The following is an 11,540-nucleotide window of genomic DNA, read 5'->3' as shown; positions in this document are numbered from 1 at the left end:
GACAAGGGCAAAGAGAAAGTCGATTTTAGTTCGTTTTAAAAAAACATTTAAAACATCTAATGTTTTACTTAAACTGTTTTACTTTGTTCCAAGAATGTAGGTAATGTAAATACATCAGTAAAATTAAGTGACCCCAAAAAGAATGTAAGTTTCTTTCTTTGACCTCAAAAAGAATGTAAGTTTCTATCTTTCTTTTTGTTTCTATTTGTATCTCGAGGACTTAAGACAGTCATAATATGCCCTTAATAAATGCTTATTGCTGGATAGAACTCCAGCCTTGGAGTCAGGAGCACTTGAGTTCAAATCCAGCTTCAGCCACTTGCCACTAGCTGTATGACCCTGGGCAAGTCACTTAACCCCGATTACCTCCCCAAAAAGAAAAAAAAAATAAGTGCTTGAGGCCTTGTCTTTATCTGGTTTCAATTTTCAGTCTACAATAAGGAATGTTTTTATTTTTTAAATTATAAAAGTGTTTTTAAATTAGCAAGGATTTATTTTCTCTTCCTCTCACCTTGCGCTCCTCCCTCAGAAAACCAAAACAGTACTCTTGGAACAAACATACAGAGTCAAACACCATATTGGACATGTCCAAAACTGTATGTCTCCTTTTGCATATTGAGTCAAGGGAGGCTTTCAATGGGCGAGAAAGAAAATGTTCGAAAAAGCAGGTGCAACCACAGAACAGACACCCTAGTTTGGGGCTTTTCCCCAGAGAACAAGCTAGAGTTCCACGCGTATGCCTCGGAGACAGGGAGGATGGAGATGCAGTGGTCTCAGGGAGAGATGAAAGACATCACTGTAGCATTCCAAGGCTGACCCCACGTCTATCCTGAACTTGAACCCGAGCTGGGAAGATAGGAGAGTAAGGTCGCTGCAACAATAGAGACACCAGGACGAAAGGTACAGGGAAAGGCTGGAGAACGGCTTAGTAAAGGTAATGAGAGATTAGAGCTGGCCAACCAGTTCTCCATCTCAGTTCCTAAAATTGAAAAGCATTTCGTCCCTGGGTGGGCTCGAACCACCAACCTTTCGGTTAACAGCCGAACGCGCTAACCGATTGCGCCACAGAGACGACCGGGGAAGCGTTTTTTTCTTACTCCTTCAGCTCACTGTGATTCAGGCCGATTCAGTATTCTATCCTTAAAGGTGGAGCCCCTTCTGCTTAATGTGCTAATATAAGGATTCCACTGACGCCTCTGGCGCCCCCTGGTGTCTGGAAGTGTTGTTTTTTGATCTTGCTCAGTTTGGGAGCTCAGATTATGGAAGGCCACTTTTTTTTGCCCCAGATAACTCATTCATTAACTGCGCCAAGATTTGAATCCCGCAGTGCCTGGTGCATAGTAGGTGTTTAATAAATGCTTGATGATTTGACTTTTCTTTAGTCATGGCAAGTTTGAGACTGATATAAGTATTCGTTAACAGAGAATGACTTTAACAGGCCACTGACTTTCCCCCTCCAATTAAATTCACACCACACCTATTCCCCTCCCCATCTGTTTGTGTTATGATATAGGCCTTATAATTTAGAGGGAGTCTATACAGTGTATATTTTGTTTAGCTGTTTATATCCAGCCTCAGACACTTATTAGCTCTGGGATGACTCTGCCTCAGTTTCCTCATCTCTTATACGGGGATAATAATAGCACCTACCACTCAGGGTAGTTGAGAGAATCGAATGAGATAGTACTTGTAAAATGCTTTACAAACCTTACAACTTTTTATAAATACTAGCTATTATTATTATTGCAATGGTATGTTTTGGCTCAGAGGGATCATCGCTTTAAAACTGGAATGCATTTTAGAGTCAGAAAGCTCAACCCCATGCACTTTCAGATGAGGAAACTGAAGCCACGTGACTTGACCTAATTGGCAAATGGTGGGATTTGGGATATTATTGACTCCATTATAGTGATGACTGAAGCAGCAACTTGAATATGCACAGGTCATCAGTCAATCAAACACAATTATCATCATCAAGCAAAAAAAAAAAAGTGGCTAACCACGGGTCCTTCGGATAATTCAGTGAACTAGTTCAAAAAACCTTAATTAAATGGCTAACCTGCCATACTGTGCAAGATATTGGAGATACATAGATGCACGCAACCTGCTTCCTGCACTGAGGGAGGTTACAATCTATCAGCTAAAAGAAAGCAGGGATACACACAACTATAATGCAATTACAGAATCATAAAATCACAGGGTTTATTTCTCCATCTTGTCAATGACCTGCCTAGCTCTGAACATAAACATGCCTAATGAGATTCTACCCGGACCAAGTGTGTAGCAGAGACTATCTCTGTCCTCATTCTGGATACCGTGTCTCCTTTAATATGTGCAGCCTAAAATTAGATTGGCTGGTTTGTTTTTATTTCAATAAGAAACTGTCAAGTGAATAGGAGAGTTTACAAAATGCTATGACAGGTCCAAGGAAGAAGAAATTACTTTTAACGGAAGAAGATGGATTCATTCATGAACTATTTAGTAAGCCCACACTAAGCTCTAGGCATGATGCAAGGATAATTAAGGCATGATCCTTCCCCTAATTGGTCAATTAAAAAGGCGATTGTGGTGGGGGATTTGAACTAAGGCCAAGTTGGAATAAAAAAAGGTACTGCAGTGGTAAAACTCATAGAAACATGATGTGGACAATAAGGGAGAGAAATCACTTAAAAATTGCCTTGAGGTTTTGAGGCTGATTATGAGTGATGAAATAAGATCCTAATTCTAGATAGAGTCCTACATAGGATCCTACATAGGATTCCATAAAGGATCCTAGTTCTCGAGGTCATCTAGGTCAGCCTCCTCCCAGGTGGGGAAACTGAGGCTCGGAGACTTGTCTAAGGTCACAAAACTGAGACGTAAGATTAGAAGCCAAGTCCTCAGATTCCGGAGCTGGTCTTCTTTCCACCAGAGAAAAATAATAACAATTTTAAATAGTGCCTTAGAGGTTAGATAATACTTTCCTCTTCTAGAGGGTGAGCCCCATGCCTTGACAGTTTCACTCCTTCCTGAGAACTTTGTTCTAGCATTGATAATATCTCCTTACATGAGATATAAACACTGCTCTTTGTTCAGCGAAGCAAGGTGTTGTCTAACGGAGCCATTTCATGTTCCTTTGATAAAATTAACTCTTTGATGTGAATTCCTTGCTTGCTTCTCTCTCCCCCAATTACACCACATTAATTATGTTTGATTTCTGATTCACAGCCACTTCACACACCTGAGAGACTCCTCAGATATTCTTCTAGAAGGTTGGGGAACCTTCACCCTCGAGGCCACATGCAGCCTCGAGGGCAAAGGTTCCCCAATAACTAGAGGGATACAGCATGTAGACAGATGCATAAATAAAAGGTAATTTTAGGAAGGCATTAGCACAAGGATTATTTATAGCCAACATTTATATAGTGCCTTAAGATGTACAAAGTACTTTACATATGTTATCTGTTTGGTCAGTATCGTGCCCCTGATTTACAGATGAGAAAACTGAGACCCAAAAGGTCAAGTGACTTGCCCACGGTCATACAGGTAGACTGAGAGATGGTAAGTCATTCCTTTTGTATGAGAACTAAGTTCAGTTTCGGAACTCCCAAATGATGAGTCCTTAATAAGACTCAGGCATCAATTAGGAGATTTTTATCATCACAGAAAACCAGCCCCTCAGTCGCTTTGCCTGGAAACAAAGGTCCATCTGTTGAATTAGAATAAGGCAGAGGCTCTGTGTAACCCACCAAGAAGGACAAATATGAGAATCCTCCAAGGATTGGGACCTTGCTTGTCAGTCTCTCCATTATACATGCATATGGTGATGGTAATCAAGGACATGTACACCTCCATACATGGACCCAAACATCTACACTCCCTCTCCCTACCCTCACTTCTTTTCTGATGCTTACCTATTGTAAGACTTTTCCCACACTAACAACATTTATTTCTCTCTTTCTTTAGAACCTTCATATGACTTTATAGATTTCTGATGCTACAGTGGAGAGAGTCCCAGATTTGGAGAGAGACCTGAGCTTGAATCCCATCTCTGAAACTTGCTATTGATGTGACCATGAAAAAGTTATTTACTCTAGATGAGAATCAGTTTCTGCATCTGTAAAATGGACCTTGTGAAGTAATACTTACCTCCTGTGGCTGTGTGGAGGAAATGAGATAATGTACTTAAAGTACTTTCAAATTCTAAAGGCCTAAATCAAGTTGAGTCAGCAGGGGTTTGGACTGGAGTACACCTGTGGAATATGTATGGAACTGAGCCAAGCTCCCCTGATGATGAACATCACCATTTATTAACCTCATTTGTATGTGTAATGGAGAAAGTGGCCATCAATGGTCCCAATCCTTAGAAATGCTTATATATGTCCTTCCTTCTTGTTGGATTTTAAAGAGCATGGGCAGATATTTCCTGGCCGATTTCTGACCTTTTCTGGAGAGATGTGCGCTTTGTCTGACTCAGCATTGAAGGACTTTTACCTTGTGGTGATGTACAAATCCCCTTACTGGTCCCTTGGTTCCTGTGATGGGAGGGTGGGGAGCAGAGAAGAGCCCTGCATCAGAGCATTGGTCACTGAGCCACTAAGCAGGTTTTAAAAAGAGAGATAACTTCACCCATCATATACCCTCTCTCCCGTCTTTCTGAGCATGGAGAGACTTTTTGAGACTCTCTTTGGACTTCAATGAAAGGGTATCAGGTATTTCTCTTGAGTCTGGGTGATGATTGCCCATCAGCAGATGACCACTGAAAAAACTTTCTAAGTAGAAGGTGAGTACCACCAAGACGATGATCACAAGACATCCTTTGGTTTGCCAAAAGATCTGACCTAGAGTAAATGGCTCAGAGAGTCCAGAGTGAAGGTGAAGATAAAGTGCTTGTCCAATGGTCCCACCAAGTGTTTCATATTTAATATTATATGTCTACCACAACTTGTTCATATACTTGTGGCATATGATTGCAATGGAATACTACTGTGCTATAAGAAATGATGAGTTCAATGATTTTAGAAAAACATGGAAAGACTGACATGAAATAATGAAAAGTGAAATGAGCAGAACCAACAGAACATTGCATACATTAATAGTAATATTGTTTTAAGAATGGCTTTGAGGGAATAAGTCATTTTAACTATTATAAATTCCCAAATTAATCATAAAGGACATATGAAGAAAGACACTATCTGCATCCAGACAAAGAACTGATAAATAGAAGTTGTTGTATTTGTCCTTCGTTCTCAAAGAGGACCATGACATCAAGGAGATGATGACATGACTTGCAATTGACTTTGATTTGAGTGAGGAAGAGCTGTAGGAGGTCACCAGCCTCACTTTCTCCTCCAGAGCCAGCTGGGTCCAATGGTCAGATATTCATAAGGACAACTGGAGATGGCCCAGGATACAATGGGAGACCCTGGCCCTTTTAAGCTAAGGTCTTTTCAGGTTCTCACTTTGAGTGAGGTAATGCTCATTCAGTGAATAGGCCTCTTTAGGAAGTGAGTTAAGAGATGGCCCCTTTCATGGAAAAAAAAAAGTCCAACTTGGAGGGAGAGACCCTCAGGGTTACTGGCCAAAAGACAAACAGTTATAATTTACACTCACTCTGAGCAAGGAGGGTCCAAAAAAAAACCCCATTAAGTGGTACTTGGACAGGAACCTATTGTTATCCAATCCATGAGCTCCAAGGTCCCTTCCTACTCTAAAAGTACGAGGAGCCAGTCCACGGAGTTGCTACTTCATCCATCCAAAATAATGCCAGTCCCTGATTTCAGAAATAGAGAGGGTTCCTCCAACCTCGGAGGACGAATTTGCAAGCACTATTTTGCTCGCCTGTTGTTTTTAGTCCTCCAACTCCTGACTTCCATTAGGGACTCCTGTTGCTCCTCGAAAGGCGTTTTAGGGTCCTTGTTTCACCCACCCTCAACCCTCATGGCAGATTTAAATCCTATTGAACACGGAGCCAGATCCTGACTGTTTGCAAGGAGACACGCCACCTGCTGGCCACTACACCCAGCAGCCACGGCTTGGACCTAGTAGAAGGGAACAGTTGCTTTGCTCCACTTTGAGACAGCAACCTCGGCATTTTCTCAGTCTGGGAAAGTCCTCCCTTGATCCACAAGCCAAGCTCAAACAATTAAAAACTGTCTGAGCATAGCCAAACACTTTATTTCTCTAAGTTTTCTCTTCTACAAAATGCAGGGGTTAGACTAGATGGGCCCCTCAGTAAGGTTTTCTATCCAGTTTTGATGGTCTATGATTCTATTTCTTGAGCTGCTTCTGTGCTGAAAGAGGAGCCCTAAGGTGCTTTACAGCTGGTGAGCACCGCATGTCAGTGATTGACAGTGCACTGGACACAGGTAAAGAGAGGGAGAAATCTGGCCTCTTCTGACTTGACTTTTTCACTCTGTACATGGTCTCTGCCTTCAAAAAGCTCTCAGTCTAACGTGGGACTAGGAAATTAATCCATTTGAAACTATGTAGCTGCTTGCCAAAAGAAAGGAATTTAGTGCTAGGGTAGGGACTAGGTCAGAGACACTGAACGCCGGAAAGGGTGGAATTCGTGCCATGAAGGAATGACCGTTGTCTTCTTTCGGGTGGGGGACCGGAAAGTTATAATTTGCTTTGCAATGTTTATTTAAAGTACTTTTATTTTAAAAAAATAAATAAATAAACACATAAAGTGGCCGGTTAGCTCAGTTGGTTAGAGCGTGGTGCTAATAACGCCGAGGTCGCGGGTTCGATCCCCGTACGGGCCAAAGGTTTGTATTTTCTCTCTTCCCAATTCACCTTTGTTTCTTTCATTGATACAAAAAAAAGAGTGAGAGAAAGAAAAAGAAGTTGATGATAGGAGACTTGACTAAGAATCCTGACTCGGTAGACTGCTGCTTACATTGCATGATTAATCACTTAATCTTCTCTGGCCCTGTGTTCGAATTTGAAAAATGAAGGTTAAAATATTTCAAATGAAATATTTTTCAAATATGTTTCAAATGAAAATGAAGGTTAAATATTTCAAAAGAACAAAAAGGAGGAATGAAAGGGACTTAGCTATACAAGGTCTTAAACTATGTTCTATAGCATTAATTATAACTGTTCGGATTTGATTTAAAAGTAGAAAAGTTGATCGATGGAACTGTTTAGGTAAGCAGGATCCAGAAATGATAGCTAAGTGTTCCATACACACTGGAACACTAACCACCAGGGCAATGACTCCCTATTCAGCAAAAAAAAAAACAAAAACAAAAACAAAAACAAAATGCTGGGAAAACAAACCATAAAGTAGTTTGGAAAATTAGGTTTAGACAAACACCTTACATTATGTAATACAACAATCTTCTAAATGGTTATATGATCTGAATATTAAAGATTTTTCTCTATAATGCTGTGGACATGTAAATTTTTCTCCTAGGTCTACTCATTTCATTCTGCATAAGGTCATAGATATCTTCTCAGTTTCCTCTGAAACTGTCCATTTGGTCTTTTCTTAAGGCATCACAATATTAGTTACATTCATATTCCCCATTAGGTATTTACTCCCTTAGTTTCTATATTTGGGTTATCATGAAAAGAGCTGCTATAAACATTTGTGTACGTATAACTCCTCCTCTTTCTTTGATCTTTTTGGGGGTAGGGGGTCTAGTAGTTGTGTAAGTGTAGCAAAGAGGACAAACACTTCAGTAACTTTGGGGGTATGGTTCCAATTTGAACCAATCCCTTATATATCTTGAATAGAACTTTATCAAAGAAATGTACTGCAAAAAATTTTCCCACTTACCTATTTCACTTCTAACTTTTACTGCATTAAATTTGTTTGTACAAAAACCTTTCAATTTTATGTAATCAAAATTATCCATTTTCTTTTCTGTGATCCTCTCTACTTCCTGTTTATAGTTATGAACTCTCCCCTTACCCACAGATCTGAAAGGTATTTTTTTCCTTGCTCTTCTCATTTGCTTATGAGGTCATCTTTTATGTCTAAATCATGTATCCATTGGGAGAGTTTCTTGGTATGTGATATGTATCTCTATCTGTTTTGTCTGATAGTCAAGATATATAGGGAACTGATGCAAGCATATAGAACAAGAGCAATTTTCCAATAAATAAGTGGTCAAAAGATGGGAACAATTTTTAAAATAAGAAAAAAAAAGCCATCAACACATTTGAATACTAATAAGAATAATGCAAATAAAGGCAAAAACACTCAAATTGCCAAAGATGACAGGAGATAAATGTAACCAATTTTGCAGACTCTAAGACAAGCACGACAATGAACTGTTGGTTCATCGAGCTGTGAATTGATCCACCCATTCTAGAAAATAATTTGGAATTATTCCTAAAAACAATTTGGAAATTATATATATTATTTGACCCAATGATGTCTCCACTAGGCATACTCTAAGGAGGTCAAAGAAAAAATTTTACACAAAAATACATAGCACTTCCTGTAGTAGCAAAGAACTGGAAGAAAATGAGTATCCATTGAGTAGAAATGGCTGAATAACTTGTAGCTCTCAAAGAAATTAGGAGTATAAAGAATTCAGAGAAATTTTTCAGGACTTGTATGAACTACTTTAGATCAAAGTAAGTTGATCCAGAGAATAATTTACACAATAATCACTAATTATGAAGAAAAACAACATTAAAAAACTTCAGATTTCTGATCAATGAAGACATCAGAAGACTGAGTGTGAAATATGCCTCATATCTCAAAGAGATCAGAACTATAGGTGGAGAATAAGGTACACATTTTCCAGACATAGTCAAGTGTTTGTTTTATTTAACCATACTTATTTGTGATATGAGAAAGTTTTAATGGAGGGGGCAAAAAAGATCTGAGAGTTTTGGTGGTCAACAGTGTGACACAGCAGTCAAAAAAAGTTAAAAAGCTCTTAAGTTGCATTAAAAGTTCCCTAGTGTACAGGACAAGGGAGGACTTCAGCACTCTGTCCTGCTCTGGCATATGATTAATATATGTGTAATTTTAGGAGCTATATTTTAGAAAGAAAATGAAAAGTCCAGAGAAGGGCCACCAGGATGATGAAGGAACTAAATATCATGTCATCTGAGTATAGCCTAAGCATAGCACTGCTGTGGCACCAGAACCCTCCACAAATACACACACACACACACACACACACACACACACACACTTCTCTCTTAGGGATGGTTTACAACCACAACCCTCACTCAAACTGGCAGGTCTGGCCTTGTTTGTTTGTTTTTTTCCGGAATGGGAGACCAGGTACAGCTGTGACCATAATGTTATTCAAGTCTCAAAATGCTAGGGGCAATCCTGGTGGGAGGTGTACATGCCTATATCTCATAACCATAGCTGCTAAGCCCCCACTAATGTGCTTTTCACTTATACAAAACAGTCACAATGCCGATATTGACTACTCTTAAACATGAAACATTTATTAACAATAAAATAAAAGCAAGGATAATCATAACATTTATTCAGTAGAGACAAAAATAAGAATAATAAATAATATAATACATAAGAATATAAATATATTATGACATAACATATTTAATTATAGAATAAATATATTTATACTATAATATAATAATTATATTTAATAATATAGTAATAAATATAATATAAAATATAATAGTAATAATATAAAAGTCTGTTCACAAACCTGAGTTACACTCACCAACCAATAGACACAATGTCTATGGAGAGTAGAAGAGAAAGTAGACACACTCACATACAAACCCAGTACAGTGTCACAAGTGTAAGGAAACCCAAGTGCCAGAGGTGATTCATGACTCTGTACCGCCTGCCTTAATGTCCTTGATCTCTTTGGAAAACTGTCTTCACCACTAGTCTTCTGCTGAGCAAAATCACTCCTCTGATCTGTTCCTTATAGCTCTTCTACTGTAAGCCATTTATCTGCTACCTTTGGACTACTGAAATACTATCAAGTTCTTTTAGCTCACAGTCACTTTTGGCAGGGTACTGAGAAAGTGTTAACTCTTTTAGCAAAAATATATTAGAATATATATGTATATGTACATATACATACACATATATAATATATATTTCTGTTTATATATAACAGAAAAATAAGAACTGCTTTAAAGCCTATTTTCAGTCTTCTACTTTACCTTTTTTTTCAGCTGCAGGAGACATTAAAAAGCACCCTAGACACCTAGAGTGGTTTTCTCTCTCACAGGCTGTAGGTGGAAGTAAAGGACAATAGCTCAGACAGTTCTTTAAATTGCAAAAGATTCTGCTGTCTTCTAATGAGCTTCCTAAAGCTACGCTAGTCTTTTCCAATCAATCAGCTTCCTGAATCAGCTGCAAACCTGCCTATCTGCTATCCCCAGCTCTTGTGATTTGCATTCAATAAGTAGCTTCTTCTACTGCTTTGTGTCTTCTGTCTCCAGCTTCTGCTAACTCCTAGGCTCAGTTTTTTCTCATCTTCTCTCTGCCACAGCTATCAATGCTTCAAATCAGGGCCTTGTGTTGAGTGACTCAACTCTATCTTACAGTGGAAACTCAAAAAAAAAAAAAAAGATCTTTCTTTCAATGTCATCTCAGTAATCCTTAAAGTTATCTAATTTGTGATTTCTCATTTAGAGGCTTCAAAACTCTCCAAAGTCATATGTAGGTGAGCTAATGGACAGACACAACTTTAGCCTCTGAGTGATACTGTTATGTTTCCAGTTATTTTAGAATAGTCTGTCTTTCCCTAAGCATGTTTAAAAATCTGAAGGGCTGTGTTTCTTCTCAAACTGGTTTTATCAATGTTCTACTCATAAAATTCTTTTTCTACCCCTTTCAGCAGCAGCAATGTTCACATTATTAGTACCTTAGAAGAGGAGCCCTGGACAAAACCATCCTACCAGGAGAGTCAATGGCTCTAGGGAATGGAGGCCACAGAGGATGGATAAATAAACACCATATCAGGAGACAGCCAAAGGGATAGATCTACATTCTGTTATACCTTTGGAGGAGATGATAATGAACAGATTGGATTCTCTCACAAAAAGAATGTACTTCAGTGTTGTGCATAAACTGAGCCCCAGAATCATCAATGGGAAAAGAAGGTAGGGGTCAGAGATAAAGATCTCCCTTGTTTCCCAAATCACTGAGCATGGCCTCATTATCATTTATAGATCTATTCCACCTGGACTCAAAAGGACCCCCACAGAAGTGGTAGTGAAGAGTAAAAATGTGAAACACATATTTCACAAAGATTTTTAAGAAAAATATTGTTACTGCCTTTGGAAGGACTTTGACTCAGAAACTACATAACAAATATTACCCTTATCTGGGCTATAACAGAGTGAGCCTAGAGGTCAATAAGAAGGTTGTTGATGTCCATAGGAAAATCAATAGACATGCCCAGACCCAGAGAGTATCTTCTCTGTGTCAGCACTGATTGGAACCAATTCCAGTCTGTCCAAAATACCCAAGAACACCAGACCCAGCCCTTTACGATGGAATATATTAAGTGTTTAGCTGGCCTTTTGGCACCAGGGAGGTACTGGGCTCCCCTCTACTGGAGATTGACAAGCAGGGGCTGGAAAACCACTTGTCA

The 11,540-nt window shown here is 39.0% G+C and overlaps 2 non-coding genes across 2 annotated transcripts; one reads left to right on the top strand and one right to left on the bottom strand.

Annotated features, from left to right (window-relative positions):
• Positions 1-998: 998 nt before the first annotated feature.
• TRNAN-GUU lies at positions 999-1,072 on the bottom strand. Its single transcript has one exon. It is a non-coding gene; the product is annotated as a tRNA-Asn (tRNA).
• A 5,600-nt stretch (positions 1,073-6,672) lies between these two features.
• On the top strand, positions 6,673-6,746 carry TRNAI-AAU. Its single transcript has one exon. It is a non-coding gene; the product is annotated as a tRNA-Ile (tRNA).
• Positions 6,747-11,540: the final 4,794 nt, after the last annotated feature.

Source organism: Vombatus ursinus, unplaced genomic scaffold (genome assembly GCF_900497805.2).
Source record: "Vombatus ursinus unplaced genomic scaffold, bare-nosed wombat genome assembly UNPS02014803.1, whole genome shotgun sequence".
Classification (NCBI taxonomy): Eukaryota; Metazoa; Chordata; class Mammalia; order Diprotodontia; family Vombatidae; genus Vombatus; species Vombatus ursinus.
This window is presented reverse-complemented; position numbering and strand designations above follow the sequence as displayed.